Source organism: Octodon degus, unplaced genomic scaffold, assembly GCF_000260255.1.
Source record: "Octodon degus isolate 3935 unplaced genomic scaffold, OctDeg1.0 scaffold00075, whole genome shotgun sequence".
NCBI lineage: Eukaryota > Metazoa > Chordata > Mammalia > Rodentia > Octodontidae > Octodon > Octodon degus.
In genome coordinates, this window is record NW_004524651.1 from 1980755 (window position 1) to 1993340 (window position 12586).

Consider the following 12586-nt stretch of genomic DNA (forward strand, 5'->3'; position numbering starts at 1 on the left):
TTCTACAGATCAGGCCAAAAGGTGCTGGCTAGGAAGCCCTTGTAAGAAAGTTTCTGATACACGCAAGGTGATCTCGCAGAATGGAGTGTGGGAGTGCAGAATCAGATGGGGAAGGGCAAGGAGACTCTAAGCAACTGGCCAGAGGAGAGAAATTGACCTGTCCAGTGAAACTACAGCCTACTAGCTGTTGTGATTGAGGAGAGAGGTCACCAGGGAAATATCAAAAATGCCCCATGAAAAGGACAGACTGTCTTACACACACCCCAGATCAGACAGCATCAGCAGAAGGCAACTCTAGTTCCTGTAATGTGCAATCTACTCTTCTCTTTACCAAAAGGCATCTCCTTACCCCCAGCTCCTGGGGGAGGGAGGGCAGAAACCACAGCCAGCGAGCTGACAGGATGGATAGGAAGAAAGAAAAGTGCCCAAAAAAGGTGACCATGTCTCTGTTTTGCCCTGAAGGCCTCTATCCTGAAACAACCCATGCTGTGGAGGGGAAGTCACATTCACTCCAAAGGAGGTTTGGGGGTTTTGATCTTTGGACTGAAACTAGATATTTAAATTGTTAATGTCTGTGATGGCTTGACAAACTGGTGGGCAACCTGTAACCCTCAGCTGAACTGAATCAGCGTGGTTCTGGGTATGGAGGGCTCACCTGAGGATTGTTGCCAACAAAATAAAAAGGAGAACTAGAGAAAAAGGAGAGACACTGATAGGAGGCTGTTAGTTCTCCTGGAGGCCCTTGCATGCCGGCTTTCCTGATGAATTCAGCTGCTCTCTTCGTCAGAGCAGCTCAGGACATTGTTATCACTGAGAATAGCTGCAATTCAATTTGGGGGAGCACTGGTCCTTACTTTGAGTATCACTTTCTGGCTCCAAAGGGGAAGGTGGTGCACTGTTCAGTGTCCTAGAGGAACTTGCTATGTTAGCGTTCCTGAACTCGGCTGTTCTTATTGTCAAAAAAGCTGGGGTCCTGAGAATGGCTGTGGTGCCTTTTGGGGGCGCTCTGGCTCTTGCTTTCAGCCTTCTTCCTGGCTCTAGTACAGATCCCTCAGCCTGACAGCACAGACCCTTCATCCCACTGGCACAGAATTTCTAGCTTCCACCACTGACCTTTGTGCCTCCCCAGCACAGATTCGTGAAACAGGCCTGCATGAGACATCGTCATGGGTGCTAGGCCTCCAATTGGACTCACTTGGGACATTGTTATGGGCTCTAGGCCTTAAGCTGGACTCATGCAGGACATTACTGTGGGATCCAAACCCTCAGCTGGATTCTTTGTTCTTTAGTGCATGGACAGGTTTCCTACATTTTCTGTATATGACTCTTTGGGTGACTGCTGTAAAATAATCTTATAAATTATGTGTCCTGTATTGTTTCCCTTGCCACCCCTGACTGCAACAATGTCAGTTGACTTTTTGGGTAAAATTTAGGTAATATTGTCTTGTGTGGGATCTTTATATTGTTATCTGAGAGGCATTAGAAAAAACATCCAGAGACCTACTCTAAATTCATCTAAAGGGAAGAGGAGAATGAGCTCATGGAACAAGATCCAAAGCACCAAAAAAATGATGGTATTGTACAAAAGTGTAGATGGTATTTCTGTCGTTCTGGAGTACTCTCCTGTAGCACCGTGGAGATCATCTTGTGGGAGGAGGAACAAGGAACACCGATGGGCTTTGAAATGCTGGCATTATCAGAGGGATCTTTTCTTCAAAATAAATTTTACCCAGAATAGTAAACATTCAAAGCAAATAATAGCATGCTTCTTTCTCTTTACCTGTCTACACCTATGACCACCTATTCAGCTGAAGCAGCCCTGCTTGTGTATGTTTTATATTTTTAGAATTGAATAGCAAAAGTATTGGCTGTGATATTGGTATCTTGGCAAAGTCATTTGGCTGAGATCTCGCAGTGGCTCTGAGACTTATACATGTCTCTGGGGAGTCAGGGACCTGGAGGTGCTAGGGAGGTGCTGGGTTACTTTGCTATTGACTTTAGCCCTTTGCTTTCATTGAAAGATTCATACAGATTGAGCTCTCCAAGGCTAATTGTGTTATTCTTGGGCATAGCTGACTATAAGAAAGTTCTTCCTTGAGTTAAATAAATGGTGTCAGTACGCATCCACTGGTAAAAGAAACCATTGTTTTTTAAAAAATTTTATCTTAAATAATTTTATTGAGAGCATTATGACTTTGCTTTTCATTTTCTTCTAGTTATTCCCTGTCTTTCTTACTTTTCTTTCATTGCTGGGACAAAATACCAGACACCCAGAATTAAAGAAGTAAAGGTTTATTTATCTCACAGTTTGTGGAGGATTCAGTCTGTACTTGACTGTCTTCAAGGCAGAGTGGCACATGGCAGAGGGCAGCTGTTCATGGTGGCAGAAAACAGCAAAGAGCACAGGCAAAAAGGGAGGAGCAGTGGCAGCCATGGCAGAGACGTGCCTCTCTCTTTGCCTTCTATCGTCTTCAGGCTATCTGCCCCAGGGTGAGTGTAGCACTCACACCCATAATCCAAGCAGCGCTCACACTCATAATCCCGGTCTGGATCATGAATCACAAACTCTAGAACCACACCCCAATGATTAACGAGGTTTTGTAGGGGTTAGCTACACACAAACCATAACATTCCCCTTGTGTTTTAATGGGATATTTTTTCATCCTCCTGTTAATTAGTTCTGCAGCTTTGAGAGTGGTTATAGTGTCAGATATTATTAGGGACAGCAATGGAAAGAGGAAGGGAGGGATGGACACACACACACACACACACACACACAGATTTCATAAAATTAGAAAAATATCTTCAAATAAAATTGGAAGACATAAGGACTCTAGGTTTTATAATACTGTCCCTATCCTACCCCAGATTAGAAGATATGACATAAAATGAAGCACGGTGTTATAGTGTTTTTTTTTTTTTTTCCTTGAATGCATCAAGATGGAAAGCATTAAAGATCCAAGATCTGAACACTTTTAGGTAAATCAATTCCTGATTCAACTGAATCTCTGAGGCTTCTGTCCTTACAGGTCTCTGTATTCTTGGCTCTGGCTCCAAAGCCCTTAGACCTGTGTTTAGGACTCTCGACTTGGGCTTGTTCTCAGTATACCATTTTTCTGAAAGGCCCACGTATGCATTACTTCACGCTACTGTTCCCACAAGGTCTGGGCAGTGTTCTTGGAAATACAGAGATGATCTCACACAGTTGGAGGAAGGGCCTCATAATAGAATAATGGTCCTTTTCCCTTTCAGGCAATGCACACTGCTAAAATATATTGCTTCTTGACCATCTGGCTAAGTTCCCATATAGAACAACTAAAATATTAGCATCCTGTCAACTTCACCACATTTGAATGATGTAAGAGACATTATGCTTTGTGAGGGCCGAGGTGAGCTATCTCTGAAGAGGCCCACATATGATAGCAAAGTTTGTCCGAAAAGACTGGATCATAGATGGTCCAATCTGGTAAGCCACATAATGCTTGAATCATCACTACAGTGTGTGCTTGATTTTTCCTTAGTAGGTGTTGCTTAGCCTGTGCTTGAATATCATTACTAAGAGAAAGGGGTTGAAGGAAACCCATTTCATGTTCACCTTGTATTTGTCTGAAAGAAAGCAATTCTTTCTCCTTGAGCTGAAATAGCCTTCCTGAAACTCTGACTCATTAATCCTAGTTCTCTCCCTATAAATTTATGCATAGTGAGTTGAAGTCTTTTTAAGTATTTGAAGACAGCTGCTTTTTGTTTACCAAATGTATTAGTTAGGGTTCCTTAGAATAACAGAATCAGGAGAAAATATATGTGTAATCACCCAAGGGGACTTATTAGGTAGGCTTACAGGATCAGAGGTGGGAGCGTCCACAGTGGTCAGCTGAATGTTGGAGAGTCGCAAGTTTCACTAGCTCTTAACCAAGAAGATAGAAACTGTAGCACAGGAGGGATCAAGGATGCAGCACCAGTTCAAGGCTGAAAGTCTGGAAGCTCAATGGAAGCTCACTGGTTGAAGTCTACAATGGAAGGCTGAAGAAACTGGAGAACTAGGGACCTATGTCCAACAGTGATGGCAGCAAAATAAGAACTCACTCAGAAGACTGAGGCATTCAAAGTGAGAATACTTCCTTCTTTCCCTTTTCATTCCATCCAGGATACAAGTCTATTGGTTGGTGCAACCAACAACAGTGGATCCTTATCCATCAGTTTGCTGGCCTATATATCAGTCATCCACAGACACACCAAGAACTATACTTTGCTAGTAAGGTGTTTCTTAATCCATTCAAGTTGACTCATATAGTTAAAGGCACACCAATTCTTATCTTCAGATTGAGTAATCTAATTTTTGGAACAAATTACCTTGGAACTTAGGTTCAAATTCTTTTCCCAAACATATCCCAAACATAATAAATGTACCCTATAATAAATATACTCACAGCTAAAGTTGTTATTAAATTATCTACCTTGCCATTCCTAATAGTATGTATTTAGTAGAGCACCATGAAATGCCATTGGATTTCTTTTGGAATCATATTGAATTATTGACACATATTGGATTTATTAATTAAATTCTTAAGTCTCTCACTTATTGTATTAAACTTAAATGGTTGAATTTTGAACATATGCATAAGATCTTGTACTTACTGATTTTAAAATTTGTTTATGTTGGTCTACTGTTCCAAATTCTCACAGTTCTTTCTGAAGTTTGATCCTTTCATGAGCAGTACTTGGTGTCAGTCATAGATATTCATCATCTGTGATAAGCATCCTTTTCCAGTTTCCATCTTGGTCATTGATATTAGGAGAACAGGGCTAAAGATAGCAGGGAAAGTACCAGTGGAAGTTACAGTTCAACAATGAAATAACATTACTATTCATACTATTATATCATAAATTTTATTCACGCAATTATGATAATGAGCTATACATCTAACCAATAGAATGATATCTATGCAGTGAAACTGGTACAGTGGGTGAAATTAATATTTCAATAACATTTATTTTTTACATTATGGTTTCTTAGTTTAAAAAAGAAGTAATAAGGGAATGACAGTGTTTTAAGTCAAAAGTAAGAAAACACCCATGCTGGTGTACAAAATTTTTCAGAAAGATAATCAAAATTTTGTTTGAGTCTTGGGCCACTTCTGCAAACCTCAGCTGTTCCTCTATTTTAAAAAATAAAAACCTTAGCATGAAAGAGAAGTAAATTTTTCAAAGTTTAGATGTTAGATCATCTGGCTTATTTAATTGAGGGCTAAAGATGTGGTTTTGTTTAAATAACCTCATGCATAGATCTTTAATCATCCACCCCTTTAAAATTAATGGCCACAGTTCTTAACATTGACAGAAACATGTATATTAGAGAAGGAACTCAATTTTGGTTGGTACTTTCTGACTGAATAAAGAGAAATGGGTTCCAGGAGATAGATTTGAAGGACGGATTGAATTTTTCTGTTAGGGAAGATTTGAACACTATTTTCTGTGGTAAAGATTTCCAGGTAAGCAGAAGAGGGGGAAAAAACCCTTGAAGCTGAATTTCATAAGGAACCAATAATTCCATTCTGATTAATGGCTGCCTATAGGCACCACTGCCAGGACAGACAAATTGCAGCACTATGTTCCAATTCTTAAAAACTTCCTTTCATCATTTGGACATTTAAACCTATTCTAAATTATTCTAATTAATGAGTTGTATGCCAGTATATGCGATCACTAACAGGATTGTTGTTCTTTGTTTTCCTTTTGTTTATGCAGCGTCATAGTTACTTTTTTGGCTGTTTTATAATATCATGATCTGGACTACAAGCACATTCCTAGTTAAACTGTTATGGGTTCTTTGTAAAATAATTTTGGAGTGGAGTTTGTTTTAACTTTTGGCCTTTCTGTGCTGCATGTGTATGCGCTCACATTCACATACACCATCTATCTCGCTCTAATAGCCACAGAATATATTCATTAGCCCTATCCAGCACAAATGAATTGCAATTAGCATTCACTGTTAGCTAAATATTGTTTTTGTGAGACACCATTAATCCTTGGAGATACTTTACTATTAAGACTTGATAATCAATTTGATGTATAGGTGGGTTAGAGTATCCCTCCTCATATAAACTCTGCGTTAGCCATGGCGAATATTTCAGTCTTCCAAGGCTGTGGTACAACCTTCTCAAAGCTCTGCATGTACTCTTTCCTTTGAGTGGAATGTCCCCCTTCTCCAGCTCAATAATTCTTAATTACACAACAAGATGAAGCATTTGACAATCTTCCCAGGAAGTTTTGCCTGATTTCTTGGCTTTTTTCAAATATCCTTATGTTTATCATTTGCATATATATCACATATAACACTGTATTATAAGTGGGAATTTAGTTCTATATCTGTTATTTAAGATTGTGTATCTGTATATTATAGTATTTATAATAGGTGTTACTAGAATGTGAGACTTAGTAGGTGCCTAACATATGTAATAAAGATTTGATTAAAGTAGGATCCTTTCTAAAAATTGTCCAGTCTAGAATAGGTGCTTGTACTATATAATCTCATGAAATGTGCTTCTTCTTTGTAGCATTTATCAGATTTGTAATACTGTATTTATTTGTGCCATTGTTTGATCTATTCCTCCCCTTGAGTACAAGCTCTCCAAAGGTAAGGACTATTTTTAAAATTTTATTTATTTTTTCCCATAATTTTATTGGGAAACAAATAGCAATGAGACAGTTTCAAATCAAATTGGAAGGACAGTTCCAATAATTAACACATTGCATACTCTCTTCCTAGTGGTTATTTGCTGTACAAGATGCAGACATGATATCCTATTTACAAACACTATTAGAACAAATCCCTCTATTCATTAAGAGAATGTAATTATATATCTATCCTAACCATTTTGAATACACAGATACAAAATGGACATTCATCTGTATCCCCTTTTTTGTTTAGTTCTGTCATTTGACTATTATAGGTGTGTTAACTCAGCAAAATATTCTAAAAGAGTCCAGTAGTCCATAATAGTATTGGGTCTTCTGCTTGAGTGGCAATGTCAGAAATTGTTGACCTGAGTCCCCTACAGCTCAACATAACAGCATGGCTTTACTTCTTATACTTCATTTTTATACTTTCCTGCTGGATGGTTAAGACCAAGATAAAATAAGACCTATGCAACAAGAGTTGTAGCTTTTGGATCTGATAAGGTCAGTGAAATCCCCTCAGGACTTATCCTGAGATCCTGTACCTCAGATTGTAGAACTTTTTTCAGTGTCAGCCAAGTGGATGAGTCATGGCCATTGCTTGGCCCATGTGCTCTCTGTGAAAGCTGGAGAGAATGTCTTCTCTCCATGTGACTCTCCTTAGGCACACTCTGCATCATCGATCACTTTCCTCTTTGGCCCCATAATCTCTTTGATCAGAAAATTTGGGACACTACTGAGTTACATGATGTTACAGTACAAGTTCTCATATGTCCTCAAGGACCATTTTTTATAAATGTCTTTTCCATTCCTGGCATAGGGTGTGTGCTCAGTAATTATTCATTAAATCAATGACCAATTGAATGACTAGATCTCCAGGACAGATGTTGATGAGAGAAATGGATTTCATTTCATACAGTGGCTGCAAAGGAGAAGCATTATAGTAAAAGTGTAAGGAAGAAAGACAATTTCTTGAAAACAGAACCAGAATACTAAAGAATAGAGTGGGAAGATGGCCTCAAAGTTGAGGACAGAGAAGGAAAGGATGAAGTCCTGAGAAAGTGAGAGGGGAATGAAGAGCATTTACATCCTGAGCTCTGAGGGCTATTGTGATGAGGGCCACAGGGAGTGGGAGGTAGTGGGATGAGTGTGATTGAGGTTTAATCAAATGTTGTAATTTCAGGTAGGATTTTAACTTACAGTCTTTTTCATGGACTCAATAGCATCGCTTCCAGAGGCAAAATGGCTGTGTAGAAGGGGTTTTGACTTTGAGGTCGGCCAGATCTGGTTCCAAAATGCAGCTCTAGTGGGACAACTGGCATTCCAGAATCTCAGTTTCATCCCAAAGAGTTGTGTGCAGTTAAATGTGCATGATTTATCTAGCTCAGTATCTGGCTTAGAGCAATCACTGCACAAATGGTAGCAGTTAGTAATATTAACCAGACTTAACCTTTATGGGGCTTTTGAATAGTTCTATTCTTCACCTAAACTGTTTAGCATTTCAAATAAATAGTTTGCAGCATTTTTTAAATCAAATTTGAAGATGACACAAAAATTGAGAGAAATAGTCTGTTGGTTGACAGGCTAATGAGCCATAAAAATCTCAACAAGCTAGAAAGATAGGCTGACACCAGCATGATAAAAGTGATAGGGATAAATTTAGACTCTTATTTTTGTGTTTAAAGAATCAGCTGAAACCAGAACAAGGAAGACCTTGCTTCATAGTTTGTAAGAGAAAGAGCGAAGCTCAGAAGTGCTAGCTGACTGCCAGCACAGCACAGGCCAACCAAGTTAAGTCTGCCAAAAAGCTCATAGGATCCAAGGTCACATGATGGAAATAGAGTATCCAGAAGAAACAACATAATCATCCAGCTGTCCCACGCCGGTCAGACAACGTTGAGGGAGTTGTGCTCGGCTCTTGGCTTGGAGTTTTCAGAGAGATAGGACCAAAATAAGGTTAACAAGAGGGTGAAAGTTCTGGAAACCATGTCATTTGAGCAATAGTCCAATGCACCAGGCATGTTTAGTCTGGAAAAGAGGGGTGGAGTGGTGCACACTGGGCGTGGAAAGTGGGTGGTGCTGATCATCCTACTGCTTCAAATCTTTAGGACCCGGTTTTTCAATGGATGGAAGAAAGATTATGATTGGAAATTTTAGAGAAGGAAAATTTTGGTCAGTGTAGATGACAGTATACTAGTCGTGGCTGTATGTGCTAGCATTTACATAAACTCTCAGTGTGCAAGGCTCTCTGCTAAGGTCTTCCTGAGGATTATTGAGTCCTTACATCAGTTCTGCAAGTGGTATTATCCCCATTTTATAGGTTAGGAAACAGGCTTAGATGAGAAAACTGATTGGCTTAAACCTGTGCAACAGATTTAGTGGTGAAGTTGGGGCTCCAACTCAAGAGCTGTGTGACTAGACAGCCTGTGATTCTTTGCAGTACAGCATCATTCATGCAGGGTTCCTGGGACACAGGAGTTTCAGTGCTAAACTCCGAACACTTCCTAACAGACCAGAATGGTTGTTCAGCCTAATTTCATAGTGTGTTTTCCTATTCCAGACAGAAACCTTTACTGTCTAGAAAGTTAAGATAATAGCTCGATGTATGGGTTTGTCGCAGATTTCAAAAGCACTTTCCAGAAAATCTTGACTGTTTAAAATATGGAAATGACTTGCCCTGACTGGCAATCAGTGCCCAATTCCCGGATGTAACAAAAAACAATCTGGTCGACCCCTCTCAGAGTTGTTGAAGATGAGAATGCTCTATTAGGCTCGTTGTTAGGAGAGGTCATTCTATGATCCCTTACATCTGTCATTATGTGGGTTGGAGAGAGAGAGCTGTCTTTTCTTGAAGTAATTCCTGAGGCTTTTATATAGAATTAAGAGCACAGTTAAGGGACTAGTTTGATGTTTCTAGAAGACTGCAACATGGTCTCTTGTCCTCCCTGCTGTAGTCATTGACCTTTGCTGAATGTCAGCAAAAGCATGCACACAATATTCTGAGATCTTCACCTTCACAATATGTGAAACCAGGGTTCTAGGGCTGGTGTGGTGTGTGCTACTGGGAATTGAATCCAGGTTCTTGAACTTGTCAGGCAGGCACTTAGACCATTGGGCTATCTCCCCAGCCTTAATTTCTAAATTTTAAACTAAAAATTATATAGTTGGGGAGATAACTCAGTGGCATAAGCCTGCCTGGCAGCTTAAGGTCCTGAGTTTGATCCCCGGTATCAAAAAAATTATATATATTTATTATACACAGCACATTGTTTGACATAAGCTACAGTGTGGAATAGTCAAATCACAGTAACATATGCATCACCTGCCAAGCTTTTCAGTTTTTTTGTGTGTGGAGAGAATACTTGAAGTGTACAGTCAGCAGTTTTCAATACACTGCTGTGAACTACAATCACCCTGACATTTACTAGATCTTTTGAACTTATTCTTCCTGTCTAAATGAAATGGTGTATTCTTTAACCAGCATCTCCCTTCCATCCATTAGGGGCTGGTAGCCACCATTTTCCTTTCTATTTCTGAACTCAACATTTAGATCCCACATATAAGGGAGATCATACTGTATTTGTTTTCTGTGCCTGGTTTATTTCACTTGACATCATGTCTTCCAGGTTTATCCGTGTTGTTCCAAATTATTGTAGTTTTCATACACACACACACACACACACACACGCATGCACGCACGTACATATATGTCACATTTTCTTTGTCCACTCGTCTGTTGACACGGACACTGAAATTTTTTTCATGTCTTGGACATTGTGAATATTGAAATGAATATTGGAATGAAGTATGTCTTCCATATGCTTATTTCATCTTGAAGTAAGGTTAATTTTTTTCTCAGGCGAGTTCATATCTCAGTGTTTTAATTTACATTTTTTGGGTAATTAATGATGTTGAGCATGAAAGATATGTTGACCATTTGAATATCTTTTTTATTGTTGAGAAATGTCTATTTAGGGTCCTTGTACACTTTTCAAAATTGAGTTGTTTTCTTGCTATGAAATTGTTTAAGTTTCTTACATGCTTTTCAAAGTAACACCCTATCAGATGCATGGTTTGCTTTTATTGTATGGATGTGGTTTGCTGTTTATCCTGTTGATTGTTGCCTTTGCTGCATGGAAACATTTGGTAGGAGTCAGTAATGAGGCCATAGATTCCTAGATCTCTTTGTTGGGAAATTGTTGTGTACTAATTCAATCTCCTTATTTTGTTATTTTTTCCTCCCCAAAATTTTGTTTTCTGATAATTCAGTTTTTATAGGCAGCATATTTCTAGAAACTTCCCATACCTTCTAGATTGTGTAATGTGTTGGCAATACCGATTCTAATTTCTTACAATCTTTTGAATTTCTTTGGTATGATTATGATAGCCTCGTTTTCATTTCTGATTATATTTAGTTGAATTTTCTTTCTTTTCATCTAGTTAAGAGGTCATTGATTTTGCTTATTTTTTTTTTCAAAAAAACATGTTTAACTGTCTATTCTTTGTATTGCTTTTGTTTTTATGTATTTGGTACAGCGTCTCATTACACAGCTCAGACTTGTAGTGATCCTCTTATTTCAGTGCTGGAATTATGGGTGTATACCACCACACCCAGGCTCAGGGACTGGCACAGCATGTGGTGTGGGGGATCTAACCCCAGTCTGTGTGCTTACCTTAACAGGCTCTTAGTCCACTGAGTTATCTCGCCAGCCCTTGCATTATTTTTCTAGTCTTCATTTCATTTATCTCTGCTCTGATCTTTATTATTTCTGTCTATTTTTCCACTTTGGGCTCAGTTTGTTCTTTTTAATCTAATTTCTTAAGGTATAATACTAGGTTGCTTATTTGAGATTTGCCTTTTTTTTTATTCTATTTTATTTTATTTTATTTTTTGCAGTACCAGGGATCAAACTCAAGACTGTGCTTGGCAGGCAGGTGCTAATGCTGCTGAGCTATCTCTTCAGTCCTTTGCCTTCCTTTTTAATGTTAATGTTTCCCATGCTGAACTTTCTTCTTGGAGCTGCCTTCCTGCATCCCTTCGGTTTGTGTGCATTTCTATTTCCTTTTGTCTCAAGTATCTTCAAATGTTCCTTTTAATTTCTTTATCTCATAGGTCATTCAAGATTCTGTTGTTTTATTTTCACATATTTGTGAATTTTCTGAAATTACCTATTTCTAATTTTATGCCATTTTGGTTAGACAAGATATATGATATGATTTTACTTTGTTTGTGGCCTAATATTATATTCTATCCTAAAATATTCTATGGATGCTTGAAAAAAATATATATTCTGTTGCTGTTGGTTAAAATATTTTGAATAGACCTGTTGGGTCCGTTTGGTGTGTAGTATAGTTTAAATCCCATTTTTCCTAATTGATATTCTGTCCAGATGACCAGTATATTACTGAAAGTGGAGTATTGAAGTATCTTATTTTATTGTAGAGCAATCTGTCTCTTTAGATCTATTGATATTTGTTTTATATATAGGTGCTCTAATATTGGATGCATATGTACTTATAATAGTGAATTGACCATTTTACTTAGTGAATTGTCAATTTTCTCATTATATAATGACTTCCTTTTTATCATTTTATAGTTTTTGACTTAAAGGTTTTATTTTTTGCTTTTTATTTATTTTTTGGTGTAATGTTAGCTACTCCTGATCTTTCAATTTCCACTTGCATGGAATTCTTTTCCCTTTTTGCTGGGGGTTTGAATATGAGCCTGTTTGATAAAAGCTCATGTGTTGGAAGCTTGGTCTTCAGTGTAGCAGGGTTTGAAGAGGTAGGGCTCCACGGAAGGTCCTGGGGTCTCTTCCCCATACACATGTCATTGGCATCTGCTGTGGCATAGTAAAAGGAGGCCTCTCACTAGAACCTGTGCCAACGTTTTAGGACTTTCAGCCTCCAA